Genomic DNA, 20,509 nt, shown 5'->3' with positions numbered 1-20,509 from the left:
TATATATATATATTGATATATATGCCATATAATAACTTTATTAAGTCGTGCAAGTGTCTGTTTGTTGCCTATTATGATGTCTGTCTACATAGCGAATAAGGCTCTAGTGCAGACTAAAATTGTTAACATTGGCAATTCAAATTAAAACAGCGGTAATCGGAGTCTCGGAATGACTCCGCCAGCGCTAACAAAAGACAGTCTTTCCAAAGGGCCAATTTTCCTTTGGGTACCAGAGTGTTTATTTCACTGGTCTTATAATTTAATGCACGATTCTATGTCAAATCTCACACCGATAACTACAAGTGAGAAGGGTACATTAGTCCAGCACGCAGATAGTGCGGGGTTTTGGACAACCATACATAATCGTTTCCAAAAGGACGCGATCCGCCATTGGTATGTGTTTCTGTCAAACATTATAAAAACCACAGATACATGTGGGTCACTAGAATCTATGTATGAAACCATGCCGATCACTGTTAAAATAAGCTGCAGAGCATATCTGTAAAGCTTCTGCTAACGCCGGTTATTTTCATGGTCGCTAGTTAAGCGCGACAATGCCAGAGCTTGTTTGCTCATACATTTGATCTACTTGTAACGGCATTTTATCCCTTTAGGCTATTCAGCCATTAGCGCATACTTGTAACGGCGTTTTATCCCTTTATAAGAAACAGTCACGCTGACATTGACGACATGACGTTACAGTCAGCAAGCCAGTGGTTTGATGACCTCTTTTACAGTTGGGGAAGCGTGTCTTTACATGTTACAGTTGCGAGGTTTCAGGACTTCAACTCATACATGTCTCAGCTATTTACAGCTTAAAGTACAAAACGGCCTCTGTCGAACGGTTGGCAGGTTGTCATTTAGTCTTTGCTGGTTTATAAACCAGGCAGTAGTACGCCAACAGAGTCAAAGTTACTTATTCCCTTCTGTTTGAGCAAAACCAAACAGCTCTGTCGCAATATCAGTCAGCAAGTCATTTACTACAGTTAGAAAATGGATTTTCTGCGGTTAGTATTTGCTTATTGGAGCCACAAAATTTGCATAATTGCATTGGATCTTCACAATGCGTATTTACCCAGTCCGGTTTGTTCATCACAGGTTCTAGCGTTTGCAAATCGCCACAACCATTAACCATTTCATGTCTACCGTTGCTTATCGCTTTGGGTATTTACCAAAGTGATGTTCGGATGATAGCTCATCTCACATAAGAACTCTGTCTCAACAAAGTTCCTCTAACTTGCGCTACTAAGGTATACTGCGGTAGCAGATCAAGTTCGAAAACAATCGCATCTAATTCCGTCTAAACGATGTCAATTCCTAGGTAAGATTATAAATACGGTAAATCAAAGACTTTTACCTACTACACCAGCAAGAACAAATGTACATCTAGTAATTAGTGCAAAACACGCACACTAGCGGTACATTGGTGTATTCACCTATTAAGAATAAAGATGTGTTTTCAATTTAGTTCGCCACCCTTCACTCGCGTTTCCCACAGAGGAACAAGGGTGCATATACTCTGGACTACAGTCGCAGAGGGTCAGGATTTGTAGTTAAAATTAGCGACAAAGGTTCTAAAACACGACAGTTTGCGGTCGATAAATGTCCTAGAACTCTGTGCATTTTACAATGCAATACATGATTCGCTTTCAGTCTGACCAGGGATATACTCTGGTTTCTCTTCAGAACGAATAAATCTTTCGCCTTTTACTAAAGATTTCCGTGGAGGGGAACAACCGTGAGTTTCATGTAAATTTTTGATGCCTGCCTCACGCTGGCCTTTAGCAGTCAAACAAGGCAACGGCAGTTGCATACAAGTGAGAACCAAGAAGCCGCATGGCAATGCGGCATGAGAACCAAGAAGCCGCATGGCAATGCGGCATGTGACTCAAATCCTCAATGGCTCAGAACACCATTATGTGAAAATGTCAAGAGATCATTCCGTGAGTGGACATCTGTTAGACAGAGGATCTCACCCGTCAGGATTTGGATCTTGAAAACTGGACATTAAATCCACAGGTGTGTCATATGTGAGTCCACAGAAGGGGGTTACCCTCAAGTATACAGGATGGCATCTCGCCACAATTAGAAAAGATCAGTATGTGTACAAAACAGATCACAAGGGCAGTGGCGGTGGAGTCTCTCACATTCGTGTGGTCATTCAGCATCGGGTATCTGGCTCTACCATTTTCCACTGCTCTCTCTCCGTTGCCAAAACGGATCATAAGACAGTTCGTCACAACATACTGGTGGTATCTCATGGGTTTCGGAGAAGTTTGCTTCTCGAATTTTAAAGGAATACTGGCACACGATCTTGGCCCGCTCATAATACGTCCAACCTGTTACATCAGGGAACGTTCGTTTACCCATAGTTACCTAGGTACCTATTATCTATGTACCGCAGCTGCGGCTGACAGGGTGAGGGTTCAGACCGCCCTCTTAAGAAATAGAGCATTACAGTATCGGTTATACTAACCATGTTACGAGCTAGTAAGTCGCTTAAGGCAGCTCATTATTACGAAATAGAGCATTACAGTATCGGTTATACCAACCATGTTACGAGCTAGTAAGCCGCTTAAGGCAGCTCATTATTACAAAATTTCGTGTGCTTACATAGGTTGTAAACCTTGGAAGTTTCCAACATCATCCTTCAAGTTACCCGTATTCTGTTAAACGGGGTGGCATGGAAAACTGCGTTGATCTACACTAAGAGTGCAGGTATCTGTGTGGTAAACTTATTTTCAAAGACGTTTGCCTCTATTTGCGTCTGTACACATCTTTCTACAAGGTGTCATCAAAGTTCAGACTCTATTTATCCCACCTACAGCGCCAGGCGACTTGAGGTTGGGTTCAGTTTTCTTACAGTTTTCATATTTTGAACCCTTTCAACAAATGGGAATTAAGTTTCTCACTTTGGAAAACAATTTTCTTATAGTCTTGGCTTCGGCAAGGGTTTTGTTTTCATATTTGGGTGCCTTGTATTCCAAGCCACCGTATTTGAGTTTTCTCATGACAAAGCAGATCTTCGGACGAATCACGCTTTCGTATTCTTCACATCAATATACCAATAGGGGTTCCTGTGTGGACAGCACATTTTAGAATTCTGAATGTGGTACACGCATTACGCGTTTATATGCCGAACGTCAACAGTACGTGATATGAATACGTTGTTTGTTCTCTAGGATACTGCCAACTGGGGTTAACCAGTTTCTCAGCAGACATTATCCAGTTGGGTAATAATAATGACTACAAGTCAGGTTTACCTTAAGGCTAAGTTACAATCGCCTACGTCAGTAATAGCTCATCCCACAGGTTCTGTGGGAATGTCAGACCCAGTGGGTCGTGGAGTGTCTAAAACGCGGCTATATAGCCTTCATGTGCACCATGTTTGTGCACGTTTACACGTTATAAATGGTGGCGCCATCAGCATCTAGCTTTGGCCTGCCTACTGTTACAAGTATCAAACAGCTCTCCCGCCCACGAGGGAAGCTTTGGTACGTCCCAAGAGTACTCCAGTGACCCCTAGTGGATGATAAAGAAAATAGGATTTTGGTACTTACCAGGTAAATCCTTTTCTTTGAATCCATAGGGGGCACTGGACGCCCACCCAGAGCAGTTTTACCTGGGTTATTTTAAGCTCAAGGGAGCTTAGGGTAACAAGTTTTACTTGATTGATATTAAGCTCAGAGGAGCTTATGGTAACACATTTTCACCGATTGGTTCAAATTATAAAGTTCTATCGGTTATGGTGTCAACGGTTTAGTTGACAGTAAGGTTATGGGTCAACATTGTTGTTGTCCGTTATGTTATAGGTATTCTCCATTGTCAACCTCTCTATATCGTTCCTGTTCGCTCAGTAAAAAACACTGAGGTCGTACACTGAGGTACTCGGGGATATGGAGGGGGGGGAGAGTCCTAAATTTGAATATTCAGTGCCTTTGTTCGGCTACGCCCGTCCATATCCCAAGAGTACTCCAGTGCCCCCTATGGATTCAAAGAAAAGGATTTACCTGGTAAGTACCAAAATCCTATTATTACAAATGTAGTTCCTTGTCCTCGATCCGAAGACCGCAACTTTGTGATTGTGTAAAGACGCCATCAGGTCTATGTCTGGTAGGCCCCACTTGTCCACTAGGAGTTGAAAGACTTCTGGATGAAGACTCTACTCTCCGGCGTGAACGTCCTAATGACTGAGGAAATCGGCTTTCCAGTTGAGGACTCCAGGGATGAACACTGCCGATATTGCTGACAGATGGCGTTCCACCCAACTGAGAATTTTTGATACTTCCAGCATTGCCATGCGGCTTTGCGTGCTCCCTTGATAATATATGTACGCCACCGTGGTGGCGTTATTTGATTGTACTTGAACAGGCCTGTTCTGTACTAGAGGCAGGGCCAGTGTCAACGCATTGAACATCACTCGCAATTCCAGAATGTTTATCGGGAGGAGAGACCCCTCCCTGGTCCACCGACCCTGGAGAGAGTGTTGCTCCAACACCGCGCCCCAACCTCGCAGACTGGCATCCGTCTTCAGGAGGACCCAGTTCGAGATCCAGAAGGGACGGCCCCTGCTCAACTGTTGGTCCCATAGCCACCAGCTCAGTGACAGACGAACCTCCGGAGTCAAGGAGATCATATGAGACCTGATCCGATGAGGCAGACTGTCCCACTTGGAAAGAATTAACCTTTGCAAAGGGCGGGAATGAAATTGAGCGTACTCTACCATGTCGAAAGGAGACACCATGAGGCCTAGTACTTGCATCACCGAGTGTATCGACACTCTTGGGCGAGAGAGAAAATATCTGATCCTGTCCTGAAGTTTTAGGATTTTCTCTGGAGACAAAAAATAAGAATTTACTCACCGGTAATTCTATTTCTCGTAGTCCGTAGTGGATGCTGGGAACTCCGTAAGGACCATGGGGAATAGACGGCTCCGCAGGAGACTGGGCACATCTAAAGAAAGATTTAGGACTATCTGGTGTGCACTGGCTCCTCCCCCTATGACCCTCCTCCAAGCCTCAGTTAGGACACTGTGCCCGGAAGAGCTGACACAATAAGGAAGGATTTTGAATCCCAGGTAAGACTCATACCAGCCACACCAATCACACCGTATAACTCGTGATAGGAACCCCGGTTAACAGTATGATAACAAAAGAAGCCTCTGAACAGATGGCTCGCAATAACAACCCGATTTGTGTAACAATAACTATTTACAAGTATTGCAGACAATCCGCACTTGGGATGGGCGCCCAGCATCCACTACGGACTACAAGAAATAGAATTACCGGTGAGTAAATTCTTATTTTCTCTGACGTCCTAGTGGATGCTGGGAACTCCGTAAGGACCATGGGGATTATACCAAAGCTCCCAAACGGGCGGGAGAGTGCGGATGACTCTGCAGCACCAAATGAGAGAACTCCAAGTAGCAGCTCGGCAAAGTTGTAAAGCCGAGACCCCTCGGGCAGCCGCCCAAGATGAGCCCACCTTCCTTGTGGAATGGGCTTTTACAGATTTAGGCTGCGGTAGTCCCACCGCAGAATGCGCCAGCTGAATAGTGCTACAAATCCAGCGCGCGATAGTCTGCTTAGAAGCAGGAGCACCCAGTTTGTTGGGTGCATACAGGATAAACATCGAGTCAGTTTTCCTGACTCCAGCCGTCCTGGAAACATAAATTTTCAGGGCCCTGACTACGTCCAGTAACTTGGAATCCTCCAAGTCCCTTCCTGGCCTCACACCAAGCAACATATTTCCGCCAAATGCGGTGATAATGTTTTGCGGTGACATCCTTCCTGGCTTTGATCAGGGTAGGGATGACTTCCTCCGGAATGCCCTTTTCCTTCGGGATCCGGTGTTCAACCGCCATGCCGTCAAACGTAGCCGCGGTAAGTCTTGGAACAGACAGGGCCCCTGCTGCAGCAGGTCCTGTGAGCGGCAGAGGCCAAGGGTCCTCTGAAAGCATCTCTTGAAGTTACGGGTACCAAGCTCTTCTTGGCCAATCCGGAACCACAAGTATAGTTTTCACTCCCCGCCTTCGTATTATTCTCAGTACCTTGGGAATGAGAGGCAGAGGAGGAAACACATAAACCGACTGGTACACCCACGGTGTTACTAGAGCGTCCACAGCGATCGCCTGAGGGTCCCTTGACCTGGCGCAATATCTTTTTATTGAGGCGGGACGCCATCATGTCCACCTGTGGTCTTTCCCAACGGTTTACCAGCATTTGGAAGACTTCTGGATGAAGTCCCCATTCTCCCGGGTGGAGGTCGTGCCTGCTGAGGAAGTCTGCTTCCCAGTTGTCCACTCCCGGAATGAACACTGCTGTCAGTGCTAACACATGATTTTCCGCCCATCGGAGAATCCTTGTGGCTTCTGCCAATGCCCTCCTGCTTCTCGTGCCGCCCTGTCTGTTTACATGGGCGACCGCCGTGATGTTGTCTGATTGGATCAGTACCGGCTGGTTCTGAAGCAGGGGCCTTGCTTGGCTTAGGGCATTGTAAATGGCCCTTAGCTCCAGAATATTTATGTGAAGCGAAATCTCCTGATTTGACCACAGTCCTTGAAAATTTCTTCCCTGTGTGACTGCACCCCAGCCCCGAAGGCTGGCATCCGTGGTCACCAGGACCCAGTCCTGTATTCCGAATCTGCGGCCCTCTAGTAGATGAGCCCTCTGCAGCCACCACAGCAGCGACACCCTGGTCCCTGCCGACAGGGTTATCCGCTGTTGCATCTGGAGATGGGACCCGGACCATTTGTCCAACAGGTCCCACTGGAAAGTCCTTGCGTGGAACCTTCCGAATGGAATTGCTTCGTACGAAGCTACCATTTTTCCTAGGACTCGTGTGCATTGATGTACCGACACCTGTCCCGGTTTTAGGAGGTCTCTGACTAGAGATGACAACTCCTCGGCTTTTTCCACTGGAAGAAACACTTTTTTCTGGTCTGTGTCCAGAATCATTCCCAGGAACAGAAGACGTGTCGTCGGGACCAGCTGTGACTTTGGAATATTGAGAATCCAGCCGTGCTGTTGCCGCACTTCCCGAGAAAGTGCTACACCCACTACCAACTGTTCCTTGGACCTCGCCTTTATCAGGAGATCGTCCAAGTACGGGATAATTAAAAACTCCCTTCTTGCGAAGGAGTATCATCATGTCGGCCATTACCTTGGTAAAGACCCTCGGTGCCGTGGATAACCCAAACGGCAGCGTCTGGAACTGATAGTGACAGTCCTGTACCACAAACCTGAGGTACTCCTGGTGAGGAGGGTAAATGGGGACATGCAGGTAAGTATCCTTGATGTCCAGAGAGACCCTGTAATCCCCCTCGTCCAGGTTCGCAATAACCGCCCTGAGCGATTCCATCTTGAACTTGAATCTTTTGATATACGTGTTCAAGGATTTTACATTTAATATGGGTCTCACCGAACCTTCCGGTTTCGGTACCACAAACATTGTGGAATAGTAACCCTTTCCTTGTTGAAGGAGGGGTACCTTGACAATCACTTGCAGTGAATACAGTTTTTAGATAACCACCACACTGCCTCCCTGGCAGAGGGAGTTGCCGGTAAGGCAGATTTTAGGAAACGGCGGGGGGGGAGACGTCTCGAATTCCAGCCTGTACCCCTGAGATACTGTTTGAAGAACCACGGGATCCGCCTGTGAGAGAGCCCACTGTGCGCTGAAATTTTTGAGACGGGCCCCCACCGTACCCGGGTCCGCCTGAGCAGTCCCAGCGTCATGCTGTGGACTTACCGGACGCAGGGGAGGACTTCTGCTCTTGGGAACTAGCTGTGTGTTGCAGCTTTTTCCCTCTACCTTTTCCTCTTGGCAGAAAAGATGAGCCTCTAGCCCTCTTGCTTTTCTGGGGCCGAAAGGACTGTACCTGATAATACAGTGCTTTCTTGAATCGGCATCGCTTTTACATAGCGCTTATTTGTGATGCCAGCCGGCAAATATCCCTCTGTGCATCACGCATGTATAAGACAGCGTCTTTTATATGCTCTATTGTCAGCAAAATATTGTCCCTATCCATAGTATTATCCGACAGGGAATCTGACCACGCAGCTGCCGCACTGCACCTCCATGCCGAGGCAATAGCTGGTCTCAATATAATGCCCGTGTGTGTGTATATAGCTTTAAGGGTAGTTTCCTGCTTTCTATCAGCAGGTTCCTTTAGGGCGGCCGTATCCGGAGACGGTAGTGCCACCTTTTTTAATAAGCGTGTCAGCGCTTTATCTACCCTAGGGAGTATTTCCCAACGTGACCTATCCTCTGGCGGAAAAGGGTACGCTGCTTAGAAATTATCAATTTCTTATCGGGGGAAGTCCACGCTTCCTCACACACCTCAAATTAATTTCTCAGATGCAGGAAAAACTACAGGTAGTTTTTTCTCACCAAACATAATACCCTTTTTTGTGGTACCTGGGGTATTATCAGAAATGTGTAATACATTTTTCATTGTCTCAATCATGTAACGGGTGGACCTATTGGAGGGTACACTAGTCTCATCGTCGTTGACACTGGAGTCGGTATCCGTGTCGACATCTGTGTCTGTCACCTGAGGTAGCGGGCGTTTTAAAGCCCCTGATGACATTTGAGACGCTGGAACAGGCACAAGCTGAGCAGCCGGCTGTCCTATGTTGTCAAACCTTTTGTGTAAGGAGTTGACACCTTCCATAAGTCCATCCACACTGGTGTCGACCCCGCAGGGGGTGACATCACATTCACAGGCATTTGCTCCGCCTCCACATCATTTTCCTCATCATACATGTCGACACAGCAGTACCGACACAGCACACACACAGGGAATGCTCTGACAGAGGACAGGACCCCACAAAGCCCTTTGGGGAGACAGAGGGAGAGTATGCCAGCACACACCAGAGCGCTATATATCACAGGGATATCACCTATAGAGAGTGTTTTCCCTTATAGCTGCATTATTATAATATACTGCGCCTAATTTTTGTGCCCCCCTCTCTTTTTAACCCTTTCTGTAGTGCAGGACTGCAGGGGAGAGCCAGGGAGCGATCCTTCCAGCTGAGCTGTGAGGGAAAATGGCGCCAGTGTGCTGAGGGAGATGGCTCCGCCCCTTTTTCGGCGGGCTTTCTCCCGCTTTTTGTGTTATTCTGGCAGGGGTAATATACACCTATATAGCCTCTGGGGCTATATATGGTGTCAGTTTGCCAGCCAAGGTGCTATTTATTGCTGCTCAGGGCGCCCCCCCCCCCAGCTCCCTGCACCCATCAGTGACCGCAGTATGTGGTGTGCATGAGGAGCAATGGCGCACAGCTGCAGTGCTGTGCGCTACCTTGGAGAAGACAGAAGTCTTCAGCCGCCGATTTTCCGGACCTTCTTGCTTCTGGCTCTGTAAGGGGGACGGCGGCGCGGCTCCGGGAACGGACGACGAGGTCGGGTCCTGTGTTCGATCCCTCTGGAGCTAATGGTGTCCAGTAGCCTAAGAAGCCCAAGCTACCACCACTTAGGTAGGTTCGCTTCTTCTCCCCTTAGTCCCTCGGTGCAGTGAGCCTGTTGCCAGCAGGTCTCACTGTAAAATAAAAAACCTAAACTATACTTTCTTTCTAGGAGCTCAGGAGAGCCCCTAGTGTGCATCCAGCTCGGCCGGGCACAGAAATCTAACTGAGGCTTGGAGGAGGGTCATAGGGGGAAGAGCCAGTGCACACCAAATAGTCCTAAATCTTTCTTTAGATGTGCCCAGTCTCCTGCGGAGCTGTCTATTCCCCATGGTCCTTACGGAGTTCCCAGCATCCACTAGGACGTCAGAGAAACAATCGTTGGTTGTGTGTGTCCAGTAGTGCCCCGAGGCGCACCATGCTCCGAGGAGGGACCAGCGAGGACTTTTTCCAGTTGATCAACCATCTGTGGGCTTGTAGGAATTGGACCGTCAGTTCCAGATGACTGAGGAGAACCTCTTGGGAGTTCGCCAGGATCAGCAAGTCGTCCAAATACGGCAGGATCTTGATACCCTGGCGGCGGCGAAGAGCCGTCATCACGGCCATTACCTTGGTGAAGATCCGAGGGGCCGTGGCCAATCCAAAAGGCAGTGCCTGGAATTGATAATGTATGTTGCCAATAGCAAACCGCAGATATTGCTGATACGACATGGCAATAGATAAGTGCAGGTAAGCATCCTGTATGTCCAGGGATACCATATAGTCTTCGGGCCCCATGGCCAGCACTATAGAGCACAGGGTTTTTATACGGAATTTGGATACTCTCACAAACTTGTTCAATGATTTGAGATTGAGTATAGGCCGGAAGGACCCATTTGGCTTCGGAACTAGAAATAGGGTCAAATAGTAACCCCTGCCTCTCTGAGACAGAGGTACCAGCACTACCACTCCTGTATCCAGGAGGGATTGCACAACCAAGTGTGGAGTTTGCGCCTTTAACAGATCCGCAGGGATAACCGTTGTGCAAAACTGGCGAGGGGGACGTCTCTTGAAAGATTGCGTACCCGTGAGAGAACTTCTCGCACTCAGTCATCCGAAGTAGTCTTTAACCAGGTCTGAGCAAACTGCAGAAGTCGGCCTCCCACCCTGGGGTCCCCCAGGGGGAGGCCCGCCCCATCATGCAGAAGATTTGTCTTGTTTGGAAGCAGGTTGATGGGCGGCCCAGGATTGTTTAGATTTAGGCTTAGTGGTTTTGGAAGCACGAGCCTGTCGTAGATACGCCTGACCCTTTGCTTTTCCTGGAGGTTGAAAGGAACGAAAGGTGGTACACTTAGCCTCCGGGACAGATGGATTAGTGTTTGGGAGACACGCAGTCTTGGCAGTAGCCAAGTCAGTCACAATCTTGTTCAGATCCTCCCCAAAAAGGATGTCTCCCTTAAAAAAGGAGTCTAGGTCCACCTTCCAGGATAGACGTAGTAGATGCCTTGGCCGCCAATACACCTTCGTCAGGGGTCGCCTCCTGAATATAGTGGGATGCTGTGGTAATATAAGACAGATATTGTCTGGCATTGTTTGAAAAATAGAGGCAGTTCATCCTCAATTGCCTGAACCCATGCTTCAATACCTTTCGCAGCCAAGGAGGCTGCCATGACCTTTCACAGCCAAGGAGGCTGCCATGGTGGGTCTATGTACAGCGTCAGTAAGGGAGTAAATAGACTTTAGGCATCCCTCCACATGCTTATCTGTCGGTTCCTTCAGTGAAGTGACAGTGATGACAGGCACAGTAGATGACACCACAAGACGAGCGGCATGACAGTCCACCGGTGGTGGAGTTTCCCCACTTGTTACTCAACTCCGCAGGGATAGGATAACGAGCTAGCCTCTTTTTAGACAGGGAAAAAAAATTTCCTGGAGACGACCAGGATTCCTGACGTATGTCAATTAAATGGTCAGAATGTGCTAAGACTGACAGTGCGGACAATAAAGCACTGAAACGTTGCTGACAGAATGCTGGATTGTGAGTGATCATTGTTTAACACAGGAGTTCTGCGATGGATGGATGGATGGATGGAAGATAATATAAGATTTTAAACCTACCAGTAAATCTTTTTCTCGTAGTCCGTAGAGGATGCTGGGGACTCCGTAAGGACCATGGGGAGAGACGGGCTCCACAGGAGACATGGGCACTTTAAGAAAGACTTTAGATCTGGTGTGTACTGGCTCCTCCCTCTATGCCCCTCCTCCAGACCTCAGTTAGAGAAACTGTGCCCAGAGGAGACTGACAGTACGAGGAAAGGATCTTTGTTAATCCAAGGGCAAGATTCATACCAGCCACACCGTATAACTTGTGATATACTATCCAGTTAACAGTATGAAAACGACATAGCAACAGTCCAGTCCAAGACCGATGAGACTATAACATAACCCTTATTTAAGCAATAACTATATACAAGTCTTGCAGAAGTAGTCCGCACTTGGGACGGGCGCCCAGCATCCTCTACGGACTACCGATTGAGCAAACAGGAGGTCCTCCTCAGCCAGGGTATCAAACTTATAGAACTTTGCAAAGGAGTTTGAACCCGACCAAGTAGTAGCTCGGCACAGCTGTAGTGCCGAGACCCCTCTGGCAGCCGTTACAGATCCAGCGAGCAATAGTCTACTTTGAAGCAGGGGCACCAATCTTGTTGGTTGCATACATGACAAACAGTGCTTCTGTTTTTCTGACTGTAACCGATCTGGCCACGTAAATTTTCAAAGCCCTGACCACATCAAGGGACTCGGGATCCTCCAAGTCACGCGTAGCCACCACAATAGTTCATATGAAAGAATTAAACCACTTTTGGCAGGAATTGAGGACGGGTCCGCAATTCCGCTCTATCCATATGGAAAACCAGATAGGGGCTTTTAGGTGATAAAGCCGCTAATTCCGACACTCGCCTTGCCGAAGCCAAGGCTAATAACATGACCACCTTCCAAGTGAGATTTTTCAACTCCACCGTTTTAAGTGGTTCAAACCAGTGCGACTTAATGAAACTTAACACCACGTTAAGGTCCCAAGGCGTCACCGGAGGTACAAAAGGAGGCTGATTATGCAGTACTCCCTTCACAAAAGTTTGTACTTCAGGGAGAGAGGCCAATTCCTTTTGAAAGAAAATGGATAAGGCCGAAATCTGAACCTTAATAGATCCTAATTTTAGGCCGAAATTCACTCCAGTTTGCAGGAAGTGAAGGAAACGGCCCAGATGGAATTCTTCCATAGGAGCATTCCTGGCCTCACACCAAGAAACATTTTTCGCCATATACGGTGATAATGTTTAGATGTCATGTTCTTCCTAGCCTTTATTAACGTAGGAATGACCTCACCTGGAATACCCTTATCCGCTAGGATCCGGCGTTCAACCGCCATGCCGTCCAACGCAGCCGCGGTAAGTCTTGGAATAGACATGGCCCCTGTTGCAACCGGTCCTGTCTGAAGGTCCCTGCGACATAGGGACAGACATGGGTAGATTCCCTGTCTGTTCTCTAATCTTTTGTGCAATAAATTTACCTCAGCACTTAATTCCACATATCCAGTCAGGTGTCGGCTTCTTAGCTCGTAACATGGTTGGTATAACCGATACTGTAATGCCCTCTCTTCTTAAGAGGGCGGTCTCAACAACCACCCCGTCAAACGCAGCCGCGCTAAATAGGGGTAAAAGAACGGACCCTGTTGTAACAGGTCTGGACGTAGTAGGAGCGACCAAGGATAGTCTGCGAGTAGTCCGCGGAGATTTGAGAACCAAGCTCTCCGAGACCAATGAGGCATCACTAGTATGACTGTGACGGACTCTCGACAATATCACCTTGTGGTATTCTGGGCAATTGAGGATTCGAGCTACTTCCCGCATTGCCATGCGGCTTCTCGTTCCTCCCTGGTTGTTGTGTATGCGACTGCCGTCGCGTTGTCTGACTGCACTTGGACAGTCTGAGAGCGAAGCATGTAGTGCATTGTAAATTGCACTGAGTTCCAGGACATTTATAGACAGCAATCTGTCGTGATCCGTCTAGAGACCCTGTCGCTGACCATTTTAAACTACAACTCCCCAACCTCTGAGCCTCTCGCCCAGAGTAGAGACACCCTCGCCCCCCTGTGGGGAATCTGCCTATGTGAGGGCGACCACTGCTGTTGAAATGGACGCGAGTGAAAACCTCCGAACTGAAGCGCTTCGAAAGCCCATCATTGTTCCTAATAGGCGAATACACAAATGTACCGATAGTGTGCGTGGCTTGAGCACTAATTGTACCAGATGGCGTATAATCTGTACTTTCTGGTGTAGTAGGTAAATTCTTTGATTTACCGTATGTGGAATCATACCTAGGAATTGAAGTCGTTGAGACGGAATTAGATGCGATTGTTTTTGAAGTTGACACTGCAACCGTGGTGTACGTTAGCAGCGCAAGTCGGAGGAGCATCTGTTGAGACGGAGCTCTTATGAGCAGATCGTCTAAGTATGGAACGATTGTCACTGCCAGGGATCTGAGATGAGCCATCATCACAAACTTCACTTTGGTGAATACCCGAGGCGCTGACAAGAGGCCAAACGGTAGAGCCTGAAACTGTTAATGGTTGTGGCATATTGCAAAACGCAAGAACCTGTGATGAGGTGACCAAACCGGAATGTGTAAGTACGCATCCTGGAGATCAAGAGCAATCATGCAATCTTGTGGCTCCAAATATGCAAATACTGACCGCAGAAATTCCATCTTCAATCTGTAGTAAGTGACTTACTGATTGAGACTGTGACGGAGCCCTCCGGCTTCAGTACCACAAACAGACGGGAATAATAACCCTGACCTTGTTGGTGTACCAGGCCTGGAATTAAAAACTGCTGAATCCAGCAGAGACTGAATGGCAACCTGCCAAAACGCCTTCTTGTCGTCCGACAGAGGCAGTTCTGCCTTGAAAAACCGCAGTGGCGGGAGACAGCTTTCTTTTAACCCTAAATAGCGGATTCATCCATGAGTGGATGTCTGGAAACCCGGCAAATGTAACGTGTAAAGGCGCGCTCCCACAATTGGAAATTCGAGATGGGCTGGGAGCCCGTCAAGCCACTGGCTTGTTGTGACTTTAGCACCCTGGCGTTACAAGGCGTGACTGTTTTTTGTACCACAGCCTTGAAAAGACTGAAGTCTAAAGGCTTTAAACGCCGGACCAGAGTATTTCAGTCTTGATACCGGAGGAGGCAATGGCGGGAAACTAGACTCCCTCCCTCCCTCCCTCCCCCCCCCCCCACCCGCCTTGGCCTGAAAAATGCATTTGTCAAATTTAGGACCAAACAACTTCTGGCCTTCTCGTGCTGAAACTAGCTACGATGAAAAGCGAGAAGCGAGCTAACAGGCGGCAGCAGAAGCTGTACAGAGATACTCAGCAGCTTCTCAGATGTGATTAACGATAAGTATAACGTGATCGTCATTGTTTCCATACACAGAGCGCCCTAGTGACCCAAATGTATCTTGGGTCTTTATAAGGTTTGACACAGACGAATTCACCAATGGCAGATTCTCCAATTTAGATGTCACTGTGTGGAAACGGGTAAATAGACTTAAATCTTAGTAAGATATCCTAAATAAGAAGCCCATTGAAGATCTGTCGTTTAGTAAATACGACGGATTAGATGTTAGAGGCTCCTTAGGGGCCCTACACACTCGGCGATGCGCCCCCGAGGTGGCCGACGAGCAACCCGGCGGCGGGGGGGCAGTGACAGGGGGAGTGAAGTTTCTTCACTCCCCCCGTCACCCGGCTGCATTGAAGTGCAGGCAAATATGGACGAGATCGTCCATATTGACCTGCATGCACAGCCGACGGGAGATCAGCGATGAACGAGCGCGGGGCCGCGCATCGTTCATCGCTGGAGTCTCCACACTGAAAGATATGAACGAGTTCTCGTTCATTTATGAACGAGATCGTTCATATCTTTCAGGATATCGGCATGTGTGTAGGGCCTATTAGTCTCTGTAAATTTCAGAGACTGACTCACTGGTCATTAGCAATGTATGGTTGTCAAAACCCGCACTATCTGACTGCTGGTCTAATGTGCCCTCCTCACTCGTATTTAGCGCTGTGAGGTTGGACATAGAATTGTCAGACTGCAACATAGCAGAAATGTTTAAATTATAAGACCAGTTAAATTAACACCCTGGTACCCAAAGTGAAGTTGGACCTTTGGAAAGGCTGAGACTCCTCCGTTAGAGCTGGCGGAGTAACTTCCGAGACTCCGATCTTACCGCTCCTGTCGAGCGGAGTCAATTTGAATTGCCAACGCTTAACATAGGATCTGGGAATGAACCGGCTTCCGGAGTGGAAACCTACAAAACATACTGAACATGTGGTAGATTTATGTACAGACATTGTAGTAAAACTTATTTTTAGTCTGTGCTGGAGCCTTACTCCTTATACAGACAGACAACACAATAGCCAAAGGACAGACACTTGCACGACTCAGTAAAATTTTTACTTAAGGTGTGTAATTATATATATATATATATATTTTTATGGCTGAAATACAGTTCACATGGCCAGCCTATGTGAAACCTGAACCAAAATTCCCACTAACACCCCTGCGCCTCCGGTGGAGTAGAGATGTAGGGCAGGAACATTCTGGAATTACAAACTGGAAGAAACAGGAAGCATGGTTAAAATGGCCCCCATGCCATGCTTACACTGATAATCACAGGACAGGTTACAATTCCTGCTGCAGTGTTAATATAGGCTCAATAGTCTATTATACAGTGATAATCACAGGCAGGTTACAATACATGCCTCCAGTGTTAATATAGGCTCAATAGCCTATTATACAGTGATCATCACAGGCAGGTCACAATACATGCTCGTGTGTCAATATAGGCTCTGCCTGCTGACTGCAGTTTAATATAGGCTCTCTATTAATACCACCTATAGATATGGCAGCCTGTCATGCTATTCTTTCCCTTACATTTTCCCCCTTGCAGCCGCGCTGTAATCAGCCAGGTCCCCTTCCCCCTGTACTCCCTGTAGCGCTGTCTCTCAGCGGGGAACCGGGAAGCTCATTGCAGGGAGGCGAGGGACACTTATTGCAGAGCAGCGGAGGTCGGCTGGCCGGAGCGGCGCGTAGCGGCTTCCGGCGTCGCTAGCCGAGCTGCGGCGGGTCTCCCCCTCTGAGCACTGGCACTTGCAATACAGCGCTGACGGAGCGGCTGGGGCGGACGGACGGAGCGGCTGGGGCGGACGGACGGAGCGGCTGGGGCGGACGGACGGAGCGGCTGGGGCGGACGGACGGAGCGGCTGTGGCGGGCCGGCTGTATGAGCGGCGGGAGCGGGCGGCATTACAACACGGACCCCACACAGCGGGGCGGCAGCCTGCGCTGACCGCCCCGTTTCCCCAGCATACCTTGTTGTAGGGAGGTCTGCGACGGGCTTCTATCTGTAAGCTCAGAGCTCTTCAGTTTATGGCTGCGACGGGGCTTCTATCTGTAAGCTCCGTCCAGCTGTTGCAGTAGGCAGTGGGCTGCCTGTGGCTGTGAGGGTGCTCTTTGAGGACCGACACGCCATGCGCTGTCCGTGCAGCGGCACTATCCCGGACCCATGTTTTTACAGAAACTAGGAAGGGATGTGCTAAGTGAAAAAGTAAAAATGTAAAAGTAAAAATGAAAAATTAATAAAATCTTCAACTAAGTGTGGGAACTCCACACAAGCCTTGTTAGTGCGCACAGAGAAAACACTGAGGTACTCGGGGATATGGAGGGGTGGAGAGTTCTAAATTTAAATATTCAGTGCCTTTGTCTTGCTAAAGCCGTCCATATCCCTAGAGTACTCCAGTGACCCCTAGTGGATGAAAAAGAAATGAGGTTTATATTGCTGCCCAGGGCGCCCCACCTGCGCCCTGCACCCTTACAGTGACTGCAGTGTGTGAGGTGTGTGGGAGCAATGGCGCACAGCTGCACTGCATTGTGCGTTACCTCAGTGAAGATCATGAAGTCTTCTGCCGCCTCTGAAGTCTTCTTTTCTTCTCATACTCACCCGGCTTCTATCTTCCGGCTCTGTGAGGACGGCGGCGCGGCTCCGGGACGAACTCCAGGGTGAGACCTGTGTTCTGACTCCCTCTGGAGCTAATGGTGTCCAGTAGCCTAAGAAGCAGAGCCTTGAAACTCACAGAAGTAGGTCTGCTTCTCTCCCCTCAGTCCCTCGATGCAGGGAGTCTGTTGCCAGCAGGCTCCCTGAAAATAAAAAACCTAACAAATATACTTTCCGTCAGAAAGCTCAGGAGAGCTCTCTGAAAAGCACCCAGTCTCCACTGGGCACAGTATCAAACTGAGGTCTGGAGGAGGGGCATAGAGGGAGGAGCCAGTGCACACCAGATCTAAAGTCTTTCTTAAAGTGCCCATGTCTCCTGCGGAGCCCGTCTATCCCCATGGTCCTTACGGAGTCCCCAGCATCCTCTAGGACGTAAGAGAAAAAAAAAAAAAAAATTATATATATATATATATATATATATATATATATATATATATATATTATAATATAATAATATATATATATATATACATACACACATACATACACAAATAGAGAATTCAGCACTCACCATAGCAAGCTCACTTGTCCTCACAACATCAATAAATGAGAGAGAGAGAGAGAGAGAGAGAGAGAGAGAGAGAGAGAGAGAGAGAGAGAGAGAGAGAGAGAGAGAGAGAGAGAGAGAGAGAGAGAGAGAGAGAGAGAGAGAGAGAGAGAGAAGAATATAAATAAATAGAGAGAGAATATATATATATATATATATAAATTTACTTACCGATAATTCTATTTCTCGTAGTCCGTAGTGGATGCTGGGGACTCCGTAAGGACCATGGGGAATAGCGGCTCCGCAGGAGACTGGGCACAAAAGTAAAAGCTTTAGGACTACCTGGTGTGCACTGGCTCCTCCCCCTATGACCCTCCTCCAAGCCTCAGTTAGGATACTGTGCCCGGACGAGCGTACACAATAAGGAAGGATTTTGAATCCAGGGCAAGACTCATACCAGCCACACCAATCACACCGTACAACTCGTGATCTAAACCCAGTTAACAGCATGATAACAGAGGAGCCTCTAGAAAAGATGGCTCACTACAGCAATAACCCGATTTTTTTGGTAACAATAACTATGTACCAGTATTGCAGACAATCCGCACTTGGGATGGGCGCCCAGCATCCACTACGGACTACGAGAAATAGAATTATCGGTAAGTAAATTCTTATTTTCTCTAACGTCCTAAGTGGATGCTGGGGACTCCGTAAGGACCATGGGGATTATACCAAAGCTCCCAAACGGGCGGGAGAGTGCGGATGACTCTGCAGCACCAAATGAGAGAACTCCAGGTCCTCCTCAGCCAGGGTATCAATTTTGTAGAATTTTACAAACGTATTTGCTCCTGACCAAGTAGCTGCTCGGCAAAGTTGTAAAGCCGAGACACCTCGGGCAGCCGCCCAAGATGAGCCCATCTTCCTTGTGGAGTGGGCATTTACAGATTTTTGGCTGTGGCAGGCCTGCCACAGAATGTGCAAGCTGAATTGTACTACAAATCCAACGAGCAATAGTCTGCTTAGAAGCAGGAGCACCCAGCTTGTTGGGTGCATACAGGATAAACAGCGAGTCAGATTTTCTGACTCCAGCCGTCCTGGAAACATATTTTCAGGGCACTGACAACGTCTAGCAACTTGGAGGCCTCCGAGTCCCTAGTAGCCGCAGGCACCCCAATAGGTTGGTTCAGGTGAAACGCTGAAACCACCTTAGGGAGAAACTGAGGACGAGTCCTCAATTCCGCCCTGTCCGAATGGAAAATCAGATAAGGGCTTTTACAGGATAAAGCCGCCAATTCTGACACGCGCCTGGCCCAGGCCAGGGCCAACAGCATGACCACTTTCCATGTGAGATATTTTAACTCCACAGATTTAAGTGGTTCAAACCAATGTGACTTTTGGAACCCAAAAACTACATTGAGATCCCAAGGTGCCCCTGGAGGCACAAAAGGAGGCTGTATATGCAGTACCCCTTTTACAACGTCTGAACTTCAGGGACTGAAGCTAGTTCTTTTTGGAAGAAAATTGACAGGGCCGAAATTTGAACCTTAATGGACCCCAATTTCAGGCCCATAGACACTCCTGTTTGCAGGAAATGTAGGAATCGACCCAGTTGAATTTCCTCCGTCGGGCCTTACTGGCCTCGCACCACGCAACATTTTCGCCAAATGCGGTGATAATGTTTTGCGGTTACATCCTTCCTGGCTTTGATCAGGATAGGGATGACTTCATCCGGAATGCCTTTTTTCCTTCAGGATCCGGCGTTCAACCGCCATGCCGTCAAACGCAGCCGCGGTAAGTCTTGGAACAGACAGGGTCCTTGCTGGAGCAGGTCCCTTCTTAGAGGTAGAGGCCACGGATCCTCCGTGAGCATCTCTTGAAGTTCCGGTTACCAAGTCCTTCTTGGCCAATCCGGAGCCACGAATATAGTGCTTACTCCTCTCCATCTTATCAATCTCAGTACCTTGGGTATGAGAGGCAGATGAGGGAACACATACACTGACTGGTACACCCACGGTGTTACCAGAGCGTCTACAGCTATTGCCTGAGGGTCCCTTGACCAGGCGCAATACCTGTCGAGTTTTTCCCAACGGTTTATAATCATGTGGAAGACTTCTGGGTGAAGTCCCCACTCTCCCGGGTGGAGGTCGTGTCTGCTGAGGAAGTCTGCTTCCCAGTTGTCCACTCCCGGAATTGCTGACAGTGCTATCACATGATTTTCCGCCCAGCGAAGAATCCTTGCAGCTTCTGCCATTGCCCTCCTGCTTCTTGTGCCACCCTGTCTGTTTACGTGGGTGACTGCCGTGATGTTGTCCGACTGGATCAACACCAGCTGACATTGAAGCAGAGGTCTTGCTAAGCTTAGAGCATTGTAAATGGCCCTTAGCTTCAGGATATTTATGTGAAGTGATGTCTCCAGGCTTGACCATAAGCCCTGGAAATTCCTTCCCTGTGTGACTGCTCCCCAGCCTCGCAGGCTGGCATCCGTGGTCACCAGGACCCAGTCCTGAATGCCGAATCTGCAGCCCT

General features: G+C 48.3%; 1 protein-coding gene and 1 non-coding gene across 3 annotated transcripts in view; one reads left to right on the top strand and one right to left on the bottom strand.

Moving 5' to 3' along the window:
- CLK3 (CDC like kinase 3) overlaps positions 1 to 20,509 on the bottom strand; it is a 177,346-nt gene that overhangs the window by 144,790 nt on the left and 12,047 nt on the right. The window lies entirely within an intron of this gene.
- Positions 1,667 to 1,780, top strand: LOC134938664 (U5 spliceosomal RNA). Its single transcript, XR_010181178.1, has one exon. It is a non-coding gene; the product is annotated as a U5 spliceosomal RNA (small nuclear RNA).

This window comes from Pseudophryne corroboree, chromosome 6 (genome assembly GCF_028390025.1).
Source record: "Pseudophryne corroboree isolate aPseCor3 chromosome 6, aPseCor3.hap2, whole genome shotgun sequence".
In the NCBI taxonomy this organism is placed as follows: Eukaryota; Metazoa; Chordata; class Amphibia; order Anura; family Myobatrachidae; genus Pseudophryne; species Pseudophryne corroboree.
Note: the sequence above shows the minus strand (reverse complement) of the source record. Positions and strands in the feature narration are given on the sequence as shown.